General features: G+C 39.1%; 2 pseudogenes across 1 annotated transcript; one reads left to right on the plus strand and one right to left on the minus strand.

Moving 5' to 3' along the window:
- Positions 1–10,253: 10,253 nt before the first annotated feature.
- On the minus strand, positions 10,254–13,084 carry LOC101295720 (annotated as a pseudogene).
- Positions 12,565–19,938, plus strand: LOC101294072 (annotated as a pseudogene). The gene is made up of 10 exons (XR_184623.1): positions 12,565–12,869; positions 13,050–13,313; positions 13,455–13,578; positions 13,801–13,998; positions 14,173–14,244; positions 16,083–16,084; positions 18,478–18,566; positions 18,954–19,141; positions 19,241–19,356; positions 19,904–19,938. The product of XR_184623.1 is annotated as a tetraketide alpha-pyrone reductase 2-like (transcript).
- Positions 19,939–20,077: the final 139 nt, after the last annotated feature.

The raw sequence follows: 20,077 nt of genomic DNA on the forward strand, positions 1-20,077 counted from the left end.
TACCAGCTAATTGCGCATTATTCTTGTATAATACAAGACTAATCAACTTACATCTGTATTATATTAAGGTATAACTGTACGGATACAATATAACTGGACGGATACTATATATTATAATTATAATAAATTAAAGTGTCTGGCACTACAAACCTAAGTTTATCTTATCAGTGAGCAAAAATAGATGTGAAGGGTGCTACTAGTTTGAGATTAATGAAAACATTTTCATTTGATAAAAAAAAGAATGGTAGGTCATGTCCTTTATAATTTTCTTCTTATTTAATAATTTTGGGGTAGTGTCAGAAATAATTTCTCCCCCTCATCATGCTTCAGAAAATAAAATAAAAATCAATCGTACGGTTTTTCGGTTAATATATTCAATTTCACTAGGAGCCATTAGAGTGATTGGACGAACCCAATGAAAAACTTATAACAAAAACTCAATAAATATTTCCAAACCACCTGTATTAGTGGTTGAACGATTTAATTTGTTTTTCATACAATTTATTCCTGTCGAATCATTCAGAATGATAGAAGTAAACTGTTTAATCATGTTATATCTTACACTAATTCATGCCTATGGGGGAACAAACAACAATTATTTTCGTCTTTTGTGGTTTCGTCTTTTCTGATATCTCCCTGATTCCCTGTACTATAAATAGAAAATTTTCTATTCCTTTTCAAGGAAGATATTAGAAACCATGTTGTTTTTCTCGAATGTAGTTTCTGTATTTTTTGGAATAAGGCGTCGACAAAATATCTTGCCCAAAGCTTATATCGCCATTGGACCCAAGAAGTAGCTAGATGCAAACAATGAAAGGAACATTTGGGGAAAGAATCTTTGTTTTTTTGGGCCGAAATTTATATATCTTTTTTTACAATCTATACACCCTTATCTATTTTTTATAAAAAAATATCTAAAATGCTCCTATTTTAAACAACTTGAAAAGATTTAAACATGGATAGTTTAAACATTTTTTTATAAAAAATAGGGCAGGGGTGTGTGGATTGTTAAAAACAGGTGTGTAAATTCCACTCCTTTTTTTTTCCTTTTCTGAACAAAGTTTGACAGGTTTGTTTTGTTTTGTTTTGTTTTTCTTCTTCCTTGGTTTTGGTTCGATTAGGGTTTGGTAATAAGTTGGATATGATCGACCTGATACTGTATCTCTACTACTATAAAGGAAAGCCTTTCAAAGCTTCACCAAATTATGTTTTTTTCTAAATTATCATTATTGTGTTTAATTAAAACAATTAAGTAAACCGGATGTTATAGTAAAAAGCAAAAAAAAAAAATAAAAAATAGAGTAGATAATTATGAAAATTAGGAAGTTAAGAGTTTTAACTGCAACATGAAACTCCCTTGCGACGTTTAACCAAAAAAAAAACTTCCCTACAACAAGAAACTTCCCACTGCCCACTAACTTCACACACAAAAAAAACAAGCTATAAATGAGAAAGAAAAAGTAACTATCTACTAACACGCTTCTTCACGCGAGTTTTTACGGCTATAAAGGCTAGTATTCATAATTCCTACTATTTCACCTGTCCAAGACGCGAAGAGACAAAAACCACCGTTTAAAGATAAGAACAAAGAATGCATGATGCTTGACATATATAGCTTCAAGTTATATATATCATATAAAACAATCACGTGTTCAACAAAAATTGGTTATGGCCGGTCGATCATATTACACTCAGTAAATTAAGAGAGAGAGAACATAGAATCTCTGTAAGTGATAAGGATTCAAAAGAAAGACTGAAGCTCTATGAGTGATCATCGGTCATCATGGCTATCTCTATATATTACTGCTGACGTCCCCAGCTGATATCCTCACATTGCCTCACATGAGGTACTATTGCCTGGCCAGTATCCATCGGTTCTTCTCTTCTCCTTGCATTCCCACAGTGGCTCCATCGATATTTGGAGTCGACGACAAGGTGGATTCGGCGGGGACAGTTTGGTTTTCCGCTTGAAGAGAATACATGTTTTCAGACCTCCAAGAACTGGAGCCACATAACTAGCCAAATGTTGACAATTGGATTTGAACCATAAGCTTTGTCTAATGGGTTTCGTACTTCTGAAAAATAGATAAAGAGGGTAGGGGTGAATGGAAGAAGGTGGTTTGTGATAGTTTGATTACTAATTTTTAATAAAAAATTTTTGGATAAAAGTTTGATTACTAAAGTTGTTTTACTATTCCTTCGTCTATTTTGTGAGTCGTAGAAATTATTGCAACGTTTCTTGGATATCAAATTCGTCTCCTTTTTATGGTTCTTTGCTGCTTATATCAATGACATGGAGACTACAAAGAGATGCGAAATCAAACCCGAAATGAATAGCACTTTTAGACTAACAGACTCGCATTCTCAAATGGTGGATTCTGACAGTTTCCCGTAAGTTCCATATTCATCTTTTTCTCCATGATGATTCAATTTGTTTTAACCTCACCGAACTAACACTTGGCGCGTTTAGGTTTTAGCCTCTGAAATTAACACATGATTCGAATTCGGTGCTTAATGCATGTGTGTAAAGCCCCGGAAATTTGATATTAGTTTCTAATATTATTTGAGAGTTTTCGAGTTAGATTTTAGTGTGTTTTGAGGTTCGAAGGAAGAGCGGAAGTGTTTAGATGCATAATTACCCGAAACGGTTTTTATTGTTTTGAAGGGTCATAGAGTTGACTTTTTTATTCATTAGGTTTCTCAAAAAACTTCCTTCATGGAAGTTGTAGAGCATGGCGATACGAGTTCGTAGACACGCGGCACACGTAAAACGAACTTCGTATGAAGAAGTTATAATCAACGGAAGTTTGTGGCTTTTCGGGATTTTGGGTTAAATAAGGAAAGTCTAGGGTTTCCAATTTATTTTTTCGGAACCCAATTCTTTCTCTCTTCCTTCTCTCTCGCGCCTCACCCTCACTATCAAAATTTTCCAGCTGACCCAACCCGGACCCGGTCAACCCGACCCGACTTTTTCGACCGACTCAGACGGTGGCACCAGTCAGGTTTTCTTCCTCTCCTTAGGGTGATCCTCCCTGTATAGGTGGGTGAGGACGACTCAAGAGGGATTGAAAGAATCGAACGTTGCAGTGAAGGGTGGCGGACCCGACTTTGACCCGAGGGTGTTCCGGTCGTGTACGGCGGGGACGAGAGGTGAGGCTGCCCTTTTCTTGAAGCATTCTTCCCTCTAAGCACGTTTCAAGCTGCCATTCACCTCGTTTTGAGGTCTAGAAGCCGGTTTGGAGGCACCTTGGCAGCCGGGTTTCTTTTGGACGTTTCCAGCCGATTCCAGCCAAATGGGTTCAATCTTCAGGTATAAAAGATGCTCCCTTTGCTTCAATCTACTAGTTTGTTGTTGGAAGTTTGTCCAGATTTTGAAGTTGTTGGGGTGGCGCGTGGGACACACTCGCGGCGGCGCGTGACAACGCGTCTGGTAGTTTCCTAGCTCTAAGTTTCGGTGGTTAGCTAGCTCTTGTTATTGTGAGCTTGTTAATTTGTGGAAATTTTAGGTTGTGAGCAAGGATTGCATGTTAAGACTTTAAGTTTAAGCTTAGGTTTGTGTGAGGTTGTTGAGTTTGTGATTTGGAATGTAGGAGTCGTTTTTGGCAGTTGCAGGAAGTGTAGTTTTGGGTGATCGAGGACCTTGGGAGGTCTTTAAGAAGAGTTGTCCTCCTTGGGTAAACCTTCGGATTTTAGTTTTGGGTTGTTAAATTGGATGACCTTAGAAGGTTGTCATTCCTTGGACTAAAGTTTAGTTGAAGAGTGTTTGATATCCTATTGTACTTGGTTACTAAGGTTATTATTTGTGTAATTTTAGGAGATTATGAGGTGTGATTGGCTTGGCTCTTTTGGTTGTGTTTTTGGTGAAGACGCAGCGGGAATATATAGGTGAGTAACATCTCATCAAGGTTCACTTGGAACCAATTATTTATGGAATTGTGATGATAATTATGATAATTATTGTGTTGTTGACAATGATTATTATGATGATGGTGATGATGATAGGGTTTATGATGATAAAATGATGATGAATTACGAGGATGATTTTTGTTGATGATTTTGATGTTTTTAATTTAAAAATTTTATTTTTGGTTGTTTTAAAATATATGAGCTTGATCGCCAACGGTTCATAGGTAAGATAAAACAAGTTTTCCTATTATATGATTATTTTTAAGGTTCATGAAATTATAATATTTTTAGTTCTTGATAGGTTATTCTTGTGGGAATAATTATGTCTTGTGCATATAAATATATCTATATGGAAGGATAAAATTGGATGATGTGTTATTGGGTTGTTGATGTTGATTTTATTATTTTGTGATTGTTGTTTAAATAGTCAAACCAGGTTCCAAGCTTTTAATCGGGTGATTGGTTACGGTTCTGATGCTATTATTATTTTGTGATTTGATATTGGACAGTCAAACTGGGTTCCAAGCCTTTGGCCGAGTGATTGGTTACGGTTAAAAATAGAGCTCTAGTCCGTCTGTCGGTGTAGGCCATGGGAGGTATCTTAAGGTATCTAGGACCCATGGGTACATAAATTGTTGTTGTAGGTCATGAGAGGTATTTATTAATATCTGAGACTCATGGGTACATGTGTTTGTTGTAGGTCATGGGGGATACCTTATTGGTATCTGGGACTCATGAGTACATGTATTTTGTAAAAGTATTGGTTATGTGATTTTAACTTTGTTCTTAATTATTGTCATTTAAATTTGTTCTTAATTATTGTCATTTAAATTTCTTGTTTGAATATCTCCTGAACTATGCTTAATGCAGGAGATTATTTAATCTGATTTGTGTATTTTTAGTGAAATTCCTGAACTACCCTTTTTGCAGGATTCACTTATTATTTTGTTTGCTTTGGTGAATTGTGTGATTTCTTATTACTCTCTTTTGAATTTTATTGTTTGAGGAAATTCCTGAACTAAGTCTAAAGCAGGAATTTCCAGTTTTATCTTATGTGTTGTTGGGTTGAGTTATTTTTTTAGAGTTACTCATACGGGCTTTTTAGCTTACCAGGTTTGTTGTTTAAAACCCGGTGCACCAATTCATGGTGTAGGGGTTAGACCTACAGGTGATGATCAGCAAGTTTGAGGCGGAGGCATAGTGACATGATTTTAGTTTCTGTGCACTTTATTTTATTACATTATGGCGGTTTGTTTTTGAGCTCGTGTGAGAGAATTTATTATTGCTATACTTTTGAAGTTGATGTAATTAAGGAGATAAATGTTTAACTCAGTTGATGAGTTTGTTGACATTTACATTTCCAGTATTTGTTTTTAGTTTGAAAGTTGTTGAGTAGGTTATGGGATAATAAGATTTTAAGATATATCATGCCCAAATTTTTGAAAATTTATCCTTCGAAAATTGAGGTGTGACAATGTGCTTTGCATTGCCTGATGAATTTGTTTCAGAAGATTGATATTTGGAAAAATAATGAATAAGAAATTTAAAATGAAAGGACAATTTGCCCCTGAAAAGTAAACAGAGTTGACGGTGTTAGTGGTCTCAGATACTGAAACTAGGTCGAGGTTGAAACCTCAGATACAGTTTTGATATATCGCAAAGATGAGATACGGAAGTTAATAGTCGAGAAAAGTTCAGCCATTGTTTAAGAAATTTTTGTTTTGGCCACGCCAGTAAGTCTGGGCGAGCAAAGTCTCTTTTAGTTGTTGCGGGCGTGCCACCGCGCGGACGCGGAATGTAGTGGTTGTAGTAGCGGGGTGCGCTTAGCCTTCTGCTTCTAATCAAGCGACTGAGGATGGAGAGAGCACCAACTCCACCGCAGGGTTCTTCAGATTCGCCTTGCGTACTGGGCAAGGACTTACAGTAGTCCGCCTGAGCGTCACAATATCGATACTCGACGTAGGATCGAGCAGAGCTTCAATTGGGAAGGAGAGGAAAAAAGAGAAAGCTCCGGAGAGCGTACGGGGAAACGAAAGGAAAGCTCCGGGGAGCGTCTGAGGTTCGACTAGGTCAAGAATTGTATTGTATTTTTGTTGAGTTGTTGATTTTTGTTTTTTGTGTCGTGCTAAACCAGATCCTCGAACTCTCTTATATAGAGCTATTTAGGGCCACAGGTATTGGCCCAAAGCATGTCAAAGACTCGTAGGAGTCTTCAACGATAAATATAGCGAAGGCACTTAAACTTGGTTGCCTCCTGATATGATCACAGATGTATACCGGACGTAACCGACTCTAGGCAACATGATAAAATTTACCCAACCCGTGATCATCTGGATAACTCCATATAGATCGCACTCCTTGCCATGCACGTACTAGTCATATTGTCACATCCCGACCCTTATATTTTTACCTTATTTACTAGCCTGATTATAATAAGAATTTTACCGTCTTGATCATGAGTAAATAGTTTAATTGGTCCCTAGAGGGGTTTCGGGGACGATTATGTTCGGAGGATTATTCGTATTAAGGAAATACGACGACGGTAAAAATAGTAAATTTTAGCTAGTAAAAGGTAATTTTTATTCGAGTATTATTTTTCGGGGTGTTTTTATTTTGGAAGTTTGGGTTAAAAAGGGGTGTTGGGTCGGCTGGGCCGAGCCCAACCCATTTCTTTCTTCTTTCTCTTCTCCCTCTCTCCCGATTTTCTCTCCTCCCACCCGATTTTCTTCTCTCTACACCCAGAAGAATTCCGGCCGTCCTCCCGCCGCCGTCCGACCTCCGTTCGCCGCCGGACCGGTCCCGTTCGGTCGGTCTCCCTCCCAGCAACATTTCTAGACCGGTGAGAGGAGCCCTAGCGCCGCCGTGAGTGAGCGGTGCCGCCCGAAAGGCTAGGCTGCCCCGAGCTTCCCTTCGCCGGAACTTCCTCCTCCGGCCACCAATCCGGGCAAGCTTGGTACGGTTTTGTAGCCCTCCTCCCGTGCAACAACCCCTCCAAGCAGCTCCCTCCCTCTTGAGCTAGGTAAAGAGAAATGTGGAGTTGAAATTTCTAGGCTTTTAAGTTATTTTCGTTCGATTAGCCTAGTTAGGCTTGGAATTGGGTGATGTGTTGGTCATGAAAGTTGTAGAGGAGATTGAGAGGAAGATTCTGTTAAAATTTGGTAGCATTTGCAGGTCGCCGGAAAACGGCTGCCGGCCGCCGCTGCCGGTTAGGAGAATTTTATGGTTTTTATGTAGAATATTAAGGGGATATTATTGAAGTGAATTTTGGAATTTTTGGATGAGATTTGGATAGGTTTGTGAATTTCCGAAGTGTGGTATTTTTGGCGGGTAATTAATGTAGAATCCGGCCGTTGGATTTAAGTCGTATTTTGGAGAGGTTGTATTTACGACTATTGAGTATGATATTTAAGTTCGGATCGTTCCGATGTAAGAATATCGAAGTTAGGCAATGATGAGCGTAATTATGGCTCTCGGGTAATTTTGCCTATTTTGATTAAATATTGGATTATTGGATGGGAAATTAATATTTTATTTGGAACAGGACGTGAGGAGGCTCGAGCAGACGAGACCCCAGATCGACAACAGGCTTAGGCCTAATTTGTGAGTGGACTTTTGTTTTAAATAAATGCATGCTAAGTTCACGATTGAATAATTAATGTCGTGGAGTATTTTGCCGTCAATTAATTTTGACGCTTTTATTTCTCTGAGAGAGAGTTACCGAAAATGGGATTTTCGGTGAATATAAATATGTATATATGAGAGAGTATGTATAAAAAATGCTAGCTAGCCATATGTGTCTGTCCACCTTAATGGCGTAGCATATAGCCGCATTATGGTGTGACGTGAGCGTTGGACGTAAGCGTAGTAGCCCTATTTGAGTGTTTAATTCATATAGGGGGTATAGACACATATTTATACACCCGTCTGTCCACCTTGATGGCGTAGTGTAGCACCGCATTAAGGCGTGACGTGAGCGTTTGGACGCGAGCGTAGTAGCCCTATATAGACCCATGAATTTATATAGGGAGTATGGACGAGTGTAAATACATACATATATTATAGAGTCTGAGAGGCTCGATATTTTATGAGATAAAAAGTTTATCGCTTGCGGCATGCATTCGATTTTTCCTTAGAAATTAATTTGGGGAAACATAAATATTTTATTTATTATTTTATTTTTGTCCACTCACTCTGACGTTATTAAATGTTTTCCCCTGGGCCCTTCGTTTTAAATTTAGCCCAGTCTGCAGAGTTCGGGTTGGATCTAGTAGGAGACGAGGCATAGTCACCCGCATTTCTGCCAGTTTTCGCCAGTAGGTTACCTGTTCAACCTACTCGTGTTTTCTTGCTTCCGTTTGTGTTTAGTAGCTCTGAATACTTTGAGATTATTGTATATTAAGTGAGGTTCGGAAGTGATGAATTAAGAGTGTAATATGAAATTTTCGAGTTAGGGTTGTCCATCTACAAGGGAGATTTTCTTAATCTTTTCAGTAAATTTTCCTTGGAGGTGGTCCCCGCACGACTTACTCTGGGTTTCAGGGTGAAATTCGGGGTGGGTCGTGTCACATATGCTTTATCCAATTAAGGACGAGATGACGACGTTCTCTCCAATCAAGCATGCGGTGGCGAAGTATGAAGCCCGACTTTCTTGCATGCGAAATCCAATCGTGCGGAGTCCATCTCACATGCAACCTGCATGATGCATTTGACTTTGAAAGCCTATTGTACGTGCACCACTAGATATAATCAAGGGCAAGATGATAATATCTCAAGTCGAGCGTGAAAATGCTTGTTGAGTCGAGATGCCATTGAGATGCTTCCAAGTCGTAGCGAGATTCCATCAAGATGCCGTCGAGATACTTATGTAATTAAAGGACCACAAGCCATGCACGTGCTCTTGTATATACAAGTTGGGGTGCGATGCTAAGTCGAGGTGAGGTGCTTCAAATCGGGGCAAGGTGTTCCCCAGCAATTAAACTCCTCTTGTATGCGGAGTCCGTTATGCAGAGTCCGTTCGTACGCGGACTGTCCAGCTCGCATGATTTCCTGACAGGTCATCACTTGTAAACCCATTATTTCGGGCCTACCGGTATGACGTGGACCATAAATTTAACTGATATTTACCTACATAATTACTGTCCAGTAAAATATTAATTTTGGTGTAAACAATTTTCTCTATTGAAAAATAAATAGGGTATCCGGCAAAAAGCTTGAAAGGTACCAGTTTTGTTATACTTGATTCTTGACAAATTAGGCAGTTGGCAGAAAGTAGAAACCAACACTATTAGATACTGAGGAACCAACACTATAATTTTTTTTCTTTTACACAACAAAGTGATGCACATCATACACTGAATCTCAGTTTGCAGGAAATTACAATGTGAAGGGAGAGTCTTTTCTTTCCTTTTCTTAAATTACAAATTTATTAACACCAAAGATAAACAATTAAACCTTTAGAGCAACTTCAACGAAAGAGTCAACAAATTTTGTCAAATTTGAATTTTGACATCTGACATGGAATTGTCAAATTTGACAAATTTCTACTCCAACAAAATGGTTAAATTCAAACATTATTATACTATATCCCCAAAATCCCTTCTCGTTCTTCTTTTATCTTTAGCCCAGAAATTCTTCTAGTTCTTTCATTCTATTACCTTCTGCTCTTGATGTTGTAAACCACCAAATTCAATATTCAATTGACACTACTCAAAACCCAAATCCCGCATAAATTCTTTGGTTCTCTCCTACCCAAATCCTACAGAAATCATATTTCAGATTCCAAATAGACACGGGGGTTGGTTTTGAAATCGAACCCAGATCGGTGGCAGAATAAAAGGAGGAGGAAAGCCCGAGGAAGATGGTGGTGGTGGTGGGTTTGGGAGGCATGAGAGGGGTATGAAATTCGGATCAGATTGCATCTCTGGTGACTTTCATTCTAGTTTGGACTCCAATCTACATGTTGCATTTGAGAACATGATTCTAAAAGAAAGAAAGAGAGCACTTGATCTGATGATGATGATGTTGATCGGAGAAAGGTGGAGGCTGGAGTTGATCCTCTTGAGAAAAGAAGAGAAGATGCAGAAGCAAGAAAAAGGAGAGAGAAGTGGGAAGGAAGAAGAGAGAGCAGCGAGAGAGACGAAAGAGAGAGAATCAATGATAAAATAATAAATGACTATTCTCTCGCGCTGTGTCAAAGTTGACAACGTCCGAGCTATAGTCCAATCCACATAAGATTTGACTCTTTCAATGGAGTGCACGCTGGGCTGTCAAAAAGAGATGTTAGGCTGCCAACAAGGATTTGACTCCTTTGTTGGAGATGCTCTTAGATCAGTTGAATCATACTAACGCTAGGCCTTCTTGTTCGGGCTAACCTCAATGCCTTGAACAATAAGACCACCCTTCCACTGACCACCCCTGGTTTGTAAGCAAGTCATTTCCAACTCCCCACCACCTTCTCCTTCACATAAGAACTCACCCAGCCCAATCTCCAACCACCCATCTGCTCTTTCCTTCGGGTATTGATTATCATTGATCTCTCTGGGCTGAGACACTTGCAGACCCAAAATGCGGCTTCTGCGGAATATACCAACACGCCCCGGCACAATCTGGTAACTCTAAGTCCGGCCTCTATCGGCGTCAAGAAACACAGTCTGCTTTGTGGGTTCTGCTCCTCCAATTAGACCTACACTAACCTCTGTAGGTTGGTAGTCAAATACATAAGCCGTTGTTGTTGACTTGAACACAAGGTAAGCTTTGTACATAGTCAAGGGGGACAGTAATCGAGTGTCAATTTTGCCACGGATTTCAAGCCAGCAAACACTAACAAGCTCAGCAACCTCTTCAAACCTGCAGTTTTTGCCTGATCACATTACAAAAGCAATGTTGGATTGCAAGTCAAATCCAACCAATTATACTAATAAGCACAAGAACTGATGACAGAATTACATTAGTTTTGCACTGGTAGAGCCGTAAATTATAATTATACCCTCGTTTTTCTGCTGATTTGCATATGTCATCCGGTCTATAAATACCATTTTATCCTCTCTTTTTTAGTAATTTACACAATTGTCACTATCTCTTACTCAAACTAAATGACAGTCCCGTAAATAAAATAAAAAATAGAGATAAATCGGTAATTTCTGAGATGGCTTATGAACTGTACAGGCTTGTATCTACTTTATTATATAGGGAAATTAAGCAAACAAAAGAACAAACTAATTTACAGACCTGGAATTAGGCAGAGAAATCCATTTCCAATAGTTAGGAGCATCGGCCCAAACAATCACAAGGTCTCTTGCAGCTACCATGTAACACTTTTTCCCACTCCATTTGTCTAGTGAAAAGCTCTGGACAATGTCAAGAATGGTCACCACACATAGCATTTATAGCAAATGCCAACAAGGCTGCTGAAACCCTATTTATTACAATCTGATGAGACACAATACTCTATGCATTGACAATAATCAAATGAGTATGGTTATTGGGACCTTCAAATTTGCTCACTTGACCTCATTCTATTATGAATTATTAAATGACATATTTATACTCTTACACAATGACTATTAAGGACACTAATTAAACAAAAAGTAATATTATATTTATTCTCTCTAAACTTTCTAATTCAACATACATGTCACATGCATATACAAAGTGAAAATATATTTTTACAAAAATTATGATCTATCAATTATTAAAAAATAAATAAATAAGTATCATAATATTTTAAAAAATTATGATCTATCAATTATTAAAATAATTTATCATCATGAGGTATAAAAACAAAAAATATAAACTTACAAAAAAATAATATATGTAAAATAGAAATAAAAAAATATAGAATAGTTCATGTAAGAACGTACCATTCTTTTAATGATCGATAAATAAAATCTGAGACACAATCCTTGTTTTTTTAAGTTTAAAGTGAATAGTATTCACTATTCAAACATTCAAACTAACTTTTCTCGAAAATTGATGTCATTGAAAATTATTTCTTACAGTTTGATCAAAAATGAATGTCTAGTGACATTTTATGTAAAATAAAGAAATACAAAAAATAAATAAAATCAAGGTCAGGAATGGAGGTTTGCGCTAAAAAAAAAGAAAAATTAAAGAATAGAACTCGAGAATGGATGTTCGCATGAAAATAAAAATAAAATAGAGGTATAATGAGTAAATAAGAGATGTAATGAGTAATATATTAATATATATATATGTGAATTACATAAACAATACTATTTTAGAAATTTGAAAAAATATCTAATAAAAGTGTTTGTATTTAAAAATAATAAAGGTATAGATAGAATAAGAGATATATTGAGCAAAATTGAAGGTCTCAATAACCGCATTCTAATCAAATTCTTGTATAGAATCTTCATTAATTATGTATATTTTGGTCTGATCAATGTATTCGTATCAATGTATTATGCTGGTACAAACACTAAAGTCCGAACATAACCCGGTAACGGTGCAATAAATTTACCATTTTGCCATCGTCGATGAGCACCGGATTGTCGCAGAGAGCGAGGTAGAACTCCTTGGATTTGGATCGGCAATTGTGCACGTCAGGCCCCGAGTGAGATAGGATGGTGGGAATCTCCGGCGGCAGGAACATGCTCCAAACCGTGTCGGATTCAGCGACTGACGGGAAGCACCTCGAAACCGACAACAGGCGGCACGCATCGGGAGGAGTCGTCAGAGAGATGATGTTGGCTATGCATCCCTCCGGCAAAGCCTCCACCGTCACTGCGCCGTAGGTGATTTCTCCTCCTCCTCCTCCTCCTCCTACTCCTAGTTCATCTTCTTCATCAACACGCATTGTTTGCTTCCTGCTCTGTTTTTCTGCGTGCTGTCTTCTTCTTCTTCCTTTGGTGAGTTTCTGGGCGCATGAATTGTGTGGAAGTTTTGTCTCCGGTCTGGTCCAGTTCTTTCCTTAAGAGATCGCCACGTTTTGAAACTTAAAAACGGTGAGTTCTTTCATCTTCTGCATGTGGATTCGAAACTTAAAAACAATATAGGGGGAATTGTTTCTTGAGGTTTGGAAGTCTGGAAGAGACACTTTGTATGTGTCAACTATATGGTTTGCATGCTCAGCTCTTTTTCAACATCGATCTAAGGGATCTCTTTTTCATTCTATCTTTTTCCAGTGACTCGAACCAATAAACACAAATGCAGAATTCATAGCACATGATGACACTCCATTATCTGTGTTCCGGTTTCACACTTTCACCACTCCATTTATATGTAACTCTTAACAAAGTAACCAACAGCCTCATACTATTCCATAGCTGGTTAGCAAAGAAAGATGCTTGAATATTGTGTGACTGGAGGTACCGGTTTCATAGCTGCATACTTGGTGAAGGCTTTGCTAGAAAATGGCCATGAGGTACGGGCAACTGTGCGAGACCCAGGTATTGTTATCCCATTCATGCAAATTTTTTGATTGCGCTCCAGAGTTTCAATACTATTTTAAAAAAAAATTATGTTAGATTCATTTACAATTAAATGTAGCCATAGCCTTCACAAAACCCCTTTCATCTGTTCGACCACAGAGGATTTGGGGAAGGTTTGTCATCTGTGAGAGTTGAATGGAGCCAAGGAAAGGCTTTGATGAAGCTGATCTAATGATGGAAAGAATCTTTGATGAAGCAATACAAGGCGTTTAGGGGGGTTTTCAGCATTTAAGAATGTTCAGGCAAAGCTACTTCTTGACATTGCAACTTCTTATTCATTCATATGTGTTTTCAGTTTCATGCACACCAAGGCAAAACCTTTGAATCTTGATATTGAACGTTAGTAATTAGATGCTATTGTGTTTTCAACTTCATACCCATTAAGGGTGATGATTCATTTGAGTGCTGAAGGTTGGTTAACTGTTGGAAGACATGAAAAGGGAAAACACTTTTAATGAACTTCTTTCTTGGCAGGCGACTTTGATTGATCCATGTATATAGGGAACCATGAGTGTGTTGAGTTCCTGCTCGAAAGCACTCGTGAAAAGGGTTGTGCTCAATAAGATACCGTTACGATGCTCAAGAGGCCTCTCCTCTCAATGAGTCACATTGGAGTGATCCTGAATGCTGCAAACACTTCAATGTAAATCATCATTTCAAAGCCTTGTGTGTTTAGTTTTCAATTAAACCATGCTTACATAACAACATATAGATGTTGTAACTTGCAAGCGAGTTGAGAACTTGAGATTGCTATTCATTATTTTGGGATGTTGCACTAAGTGTATTGTGTAAATTCTTGTTTGCATAATGCATATAGCTTTGGTATGTCTATGCAAAGACAACAACGGAGAAAGAGGCGTGGAGAATGGCCGAGGAGATGGATCTAGTGGTTGTGACACTACCAGAAGAAAGATTTTAGCCGACGAAAATAAAAAAACTAGGCCGACGAAATTTTCTTTTGTCGGCTAATTTAAATTTTCGTCGGCTATGGTCAACTGTAGCCGACAAAATTTTTGTCGGTTAAAGAAAAATTTTTCGTCGGCTATAGTCTGTGAACTTTAGCCGACGTCTATATAAAAGTTTAGTCGACGAATACCCTAATATTTCGTCGGCTAAACCCTAAACCCTAAACCTTAGCCGACGAATACCCTAATATACGACTTGTTGCGTCTCATCGATTTGAAACTATTTTCAGTTGAAGATCCGGCCAAAATACGTAATTTAGACTGTCCAATGACCTTTTCCGTGCGTTTAGGGATTTGACTTAAGGGATTGACCGTCCGGATCGAGCCCGTAACCTTGTCGGATCAAGTTGAATTTTTTCCCATACATGTATTTTATCATGATGGTCATATCTGACGGTCGGATTTTCGTTTCTCAAGTTCGATCATCACAATCACAACGTGCCGAATGTATAAAAAGTACTATAGCTGACGACATTATTGAAAATTCATCGGCTACAGTTAATAAAATAAAATAAAACAAATAAATTGAAAATATTAAATAAAAAGTACTATAGCCGACGAATTTCATTACTTTAGCTGACAAGATTCACAGGTTTAGCCGACGAATTTCATTACTTTAACCGACAAGATTCACAAGTTTAGCCGACGAATTTCATAGGTATAGTCGACGAAATAAAAATTTCGTCGGCTAAAGGTATCAGGTATATAATTAAACCCAGCGCTCGACAGCCTCCACAACGCTCCAAAAAATCCTAAAAAACCCACCACCGCCTCCTCAAGCCCTCACCGCGCTCCACAGCCTCCACCTTCTCCTCGAGCCATCTCCGTTCTGCTCCGGTGAGGCGGCGATGCCCTCACGCTCCACGCCCTCCAGTCCACCACCATTTACCTCCTTTAAGCCCTTTGTGAGTCCTCTTTCTCACTTTAATAGATCTGCTTCTCCTTACTGTGTGTTTGACTGGGTTTTTGGGTTGTATTGAATTGTAAATTGTTGTTACTATTATTATAATTGTTCGGAATTTAATGGGAATGAATACGATTTGTTGAAATTTAGAGTGTTCAATCGAGTTAGGGTTACGATTTCTAAGTTTGTTGTTTATTGATTTTGGAGGCAAAGCATCATAGATGCAGGGAATTATGATTTGGAGGCTAAGCATCATAGATGCAGGGAATAAATATCAACTTGTTTTCCCTTGTGCTTGATTGAAATATGTGTGATCTTTTCATAAGCATACTGCATACATTTGTTGATGAGTTTTCAGCTGATTTACTTTTTATTGTGTGAATTAAAACTTAATTTTCACACTCATAATTGTAATGTGATGTTATTTATTCGTTTCATGCTGTATTTTGCTTCTCTAATATTGAATGGTGTATTAGCAGTTAATAATTCATTTTCTTTCAATTAATAAATTTATTCCTCACCGTCGAGATTCTCTATTTTTTTTTTCTTGGTTAGGAAGTTCAAGTCCAATTAGGGTTAAAATCCTGGATCCGCCACTGTTTTAAAGAGGTGAGCGGTAATTTTAGATCGACGAAGGGTTCGAAGGGCCAAAGGTCCGAATCGTCTGAGGGAACCTCTAGCAACCCTCAAACATCGTTTCGGGGTCTCATGACAGCCAGACGTGCAACCCTTCTGGAGACGGCGCAGAGGCAACTGAGCATTTCCCATTCCTCAAGGCAGCCGGAGGTGCCCCATTCATCGAGGCAGCCGGGCGTCCCTCATTCCTCGAGGCAGCTGTGGCCTCAGACCCAAACGAAGGTGTCTGCACCCCGTATGCCTGAGATACACTGGGCGCCCACTCCGGGTCCTACTGCTTCGGATGGTGGGTCATCTAGGGTACAGATGCCGCCCCCTCATCTGTTCCTTCCGCGGATGATACCGGCCTTACTTGCAGTCGATGGCTTAGGGACCCCGATTTATCCACTGCCCCCGCCAGTGGCTCCATCAGCGGCGTACAGGTTCGTGCTTTTTGATACGCCTCTTATTTCCGCGAGGGTATCATCATCGGCGACAGAGACGAAATTCGTCGCGTCCGCCGCATCGCCCTCAGGTAATGAAAGATGAATGATTTGTTTTCTTATAATTAATAATAAAGGGTCTCCAATTTTAATAATCAATTTGGTTTATCATGTGATAGGCACCGTCGGAGCGAAGCCGACAAAGAAGAAGAGAGGCCCCGTCACAAGGAAGGCTCTCGAGAAGACCGTCAATACCTCAGGGAGGATCGTCATCGATACTGACGGGGATGGCCACATAGTATCGGTCGGGAATTCGAGGACGTACTCCGGCCGCGTGGGAGCGCTCATTAGGGATAGAGTCCCTACTGGGGCGAGGTCCCGCAGGAGGTTAAGGACATGGTCCACAACGCGATGTCGGTGAGTTTACAAAATGCCTCAATAATATTATGTATTACATTGTTGATTTCTCGAAAAACTAAACTAATAAACGGTTAAATGCAGGTGTGGTTTGACGTTCTCGAGCACCTGAAGAACAGCTGGGCGAACGTTGAGCATGGGGGAAGGTACGTTGGGAAGTTAATGAAAAAACAAAATTGTATGTGATATTAATAATATTTCTAATATTTTTGTTGTATCTGTAGATACAAGGAGTGGAAGAACGAGTTGCGGACCTACTAGACTACGCACGGGAACGCACGTTCTGGTACCTCTGCTGAGTTCCAGTACAGGGAGTACGAGTGGCGTTGGCTTCTGACATCAGAATGCAACAACCCTCATAAACAGGTATTTAAAAAAATTAATTAGTTAATTTGTCATTAAGGACGTCCGTTTTTAAATATTTTACTAATAGTTTATTTTTTCTTTGAAGGCCGTTTCCCGAGCAAACGCTTAGAACCGGCAACGCAACACAAGGAACCATCATGCCGGTTCTAGACCATTCGCTGTCTTCATGGACGAGGCTGCCAAGGAACATCTAGAAGTCAACCGGTACGTCTATACGTACGAAAAGGCATATCCTGACGCCCAGGAGGATATTGTAAGTCATCTTACGTTTTTAAATTTTTTATTTTACTTATATATATGTCAAAATGTTAATTAACCATTTTTTTCTATCCAGTTAGGCGAAGGTGAGGGAGGCTAGTGACGAGGTGATGAGTGTTATATTGAGGGAGGCATGGCCGGACACGCAGGAGGAAGAGATGTCCGAAGCCATGTCCCGGATCGACACTTCAGATCCGAGGGTTGGGGCGAGGATCATGGGCACAGCCTTCCCACCGCGAGGAAACAACTTCTACTGCCGGGGTCTAGGAAAGAAGGGCGAGGGGGTCCTGAATACCACTCCAGGATTTCAACGAAAGGTAGCCTCGACCAGCAGCAGGACGACTCATCTAGAGTCGGAAGTTGAGAGACTACGGGAATAGCAAGCTGCTCAAGCTGCCGCTCATGCTGCCCAGATCGCCGCCTAGACAGCATATACTGCCGCAGTATATGCCACCCAACAGGCCCAGCAGCAGCAGATGTTCCAGTACTTGCAGGAGTTTACAGCTGCCCAGCTTCAGGGACTTCCGGCTCCGCCCATGCCTACGCCTATACCGATACCTCAACCGCAGCAACCCCCTCAGCAGCAGTCCCCAGAATCGGATATTGATTTAGACGATCTAGATTTTGTGTAGTTGATCAATTATATAGTTTTATGTGCTTGTTGTTGGTTATATGAAATTATTTTGGTGTATTTTGCAGGTTGCTTGGAATGGTAATTTAGAAATTTCGGGTTTTTTTTTACTGGAATGGACTTATAGCCGACGAAACATGCCATAATTCGTCGGCTATAGTATTTTTAATTTTTTTTATAAGGTTTAACCGACGAATTATGGCATCTTTATTAAAGCTGACGAAACAGACTATATTTCGTCGGCTATAGTTATTTTTTTAATTTTTTTAATTTTTTTATTACATACTTTAGCCGACGAATATCTTAAATGTTTCGTCGGCTAAAGTCTCAGACTACGGTCGGAGAAACATTTAAGATATTCGTCGGCTAAATTCTAGGACAATAGCCGACGACGTCTTCTAGTTTCGTCGGCTAAAGTAATCGCCGATGACTCTTTCCCGACGAAACTATAGCCGACGAAAGCTCGTCGACTAAGATCTTAACCGACGAAACTTTTTTCGTCAGCTAAAGCTTGTCTTGGTAGTGTGAATCCGTCTTCCGGGGTTGGTCCTCTGCTAGCACCACAACCTACAAACACACTGCTGATGATACTGGCAATACTTAAAAGGTTAGGTTTCCCATCATCAGAAAAATAATTTCAAAGTTATAGAAAGACATGGACTCATGGGAAGGAGTTGCCTTCTCTGCAAACTAAAGTAGTTCAATACTTAGGGGCACTTCTCTCACCATATATATAGCATACAGTAGGTATACATGGAGGTATATCATTATGTGCAAAAGAGAATAACAAGGTAAATTATCTTTTTAGAAAAGTGAAAATCCATTCAATTTGGCTCTCATGCATCAAAAAGGTAATGCTAATCACCCCAAAACTTGCAAATTTGTTATTTAAGTGCTCTGTTTTGCACCAATGGCACAAAAAATGAGTTTTAGTTGTAGATTGAATGTCCCATTTCGACGAAGAGGTAAACTCCCATAGCTTTACATTTTGTATGTTAGGTTTAAGAGGTGAGTACCCAAATACAACAGTAGGATTTGTGCACATAGATGATGTGGTAGCTGCACACATTTTGGCAATGGAGGAAAGCAAAGCATCAGGCAGGCTTATATGTTCAAGCTCGGTAGCGCGCTGATCGCAGATCATTGAGATGCTCAAGGCCAAATCCATCCTATCCATATGAAAGCAAGTAGAAAATGCAGAACAAGGCAAGCTTTCAGTGAACTCCTATGTGGTTTAGCCTTGTTATTCATGAAATAATATTAACTATGGCAATACAGTATCGTAGGTGTGGCACCAATGAAGGAGACAATAGCCCTCATAGCATGGACACCACTAAAATAGCTCAACTGGGTTTTCCTCCTTTCAAAACGCGTGAAAAAATGTTTGATGACTGCATCACAAGTTTGTAAACTTGATATGGACATATCATTGAAGTTCTTAAGGTAAACAACAACTTACCATTTACTAGCAGAATAAGTAATGGGAAATCATGGAATTGGAATTCCGGATTAACTTATACACAATGTATCAAATGCATAAATTAGGGATCTGAATTGTATAGTGATTGATCTAATTAGACTCTAATTGAGTTGATTGATTGAGGTGATTGATCAATGATATAAATGATATACAAATCAAGGATATATGTGATTCTATTACTAATTGGTTCCTTTTATGAGAGAAGCCTAAGCCTTAGTTGAATCTTATATAAACCCGGTCCCTACACACACTCTGTTCACCAGTTGCTTAAAGTCTAGTCCCATACAGATATAGAATAAAGTGTTGTGTAGAAGATCGGAGTTTAGAATATCAATGGCCTCTAGTTCAGGTTTGTTGAATTCCCTTAAGAACTGTAATTAGTATATTTGCTTAGTTGTGTTATGCTTTGTTTGATTCTATTATATCTATTTATCTTGTGTGTTGAGTTCCTTGTAATCAATGGATCAAGGCTAACAAAGTTTTCAAGAGAAAGGGTTTTTGTGAATCAATCCCACAAATTGCAGTGCACTTCTCCTAGTTTTCTTTACACTTGCATTTGTAATAAGCTGGGTCTCTCTTAATGAGTGTGATATGTTATTCTTTTCTTCAATAGTAAAACCAGTTGTAATTTCTGTTTGAAGGA

The sequence above is a fragment of the Fragaria vesca genome, linkage group LG5 (genome assembly GCF_000184155.1).
Source record: "Fragaria vesca subsp. vesca linkage group LG5, FraVesHawaii_1.0, whole genome shotgun sequence".
Taxonomy (NCBI): Eukaryota; Viridiplantae; Streptophyta; class Magnoliopsida; order Rosales; family Rosaceae; genus Fragaria; species Fragaria vesca.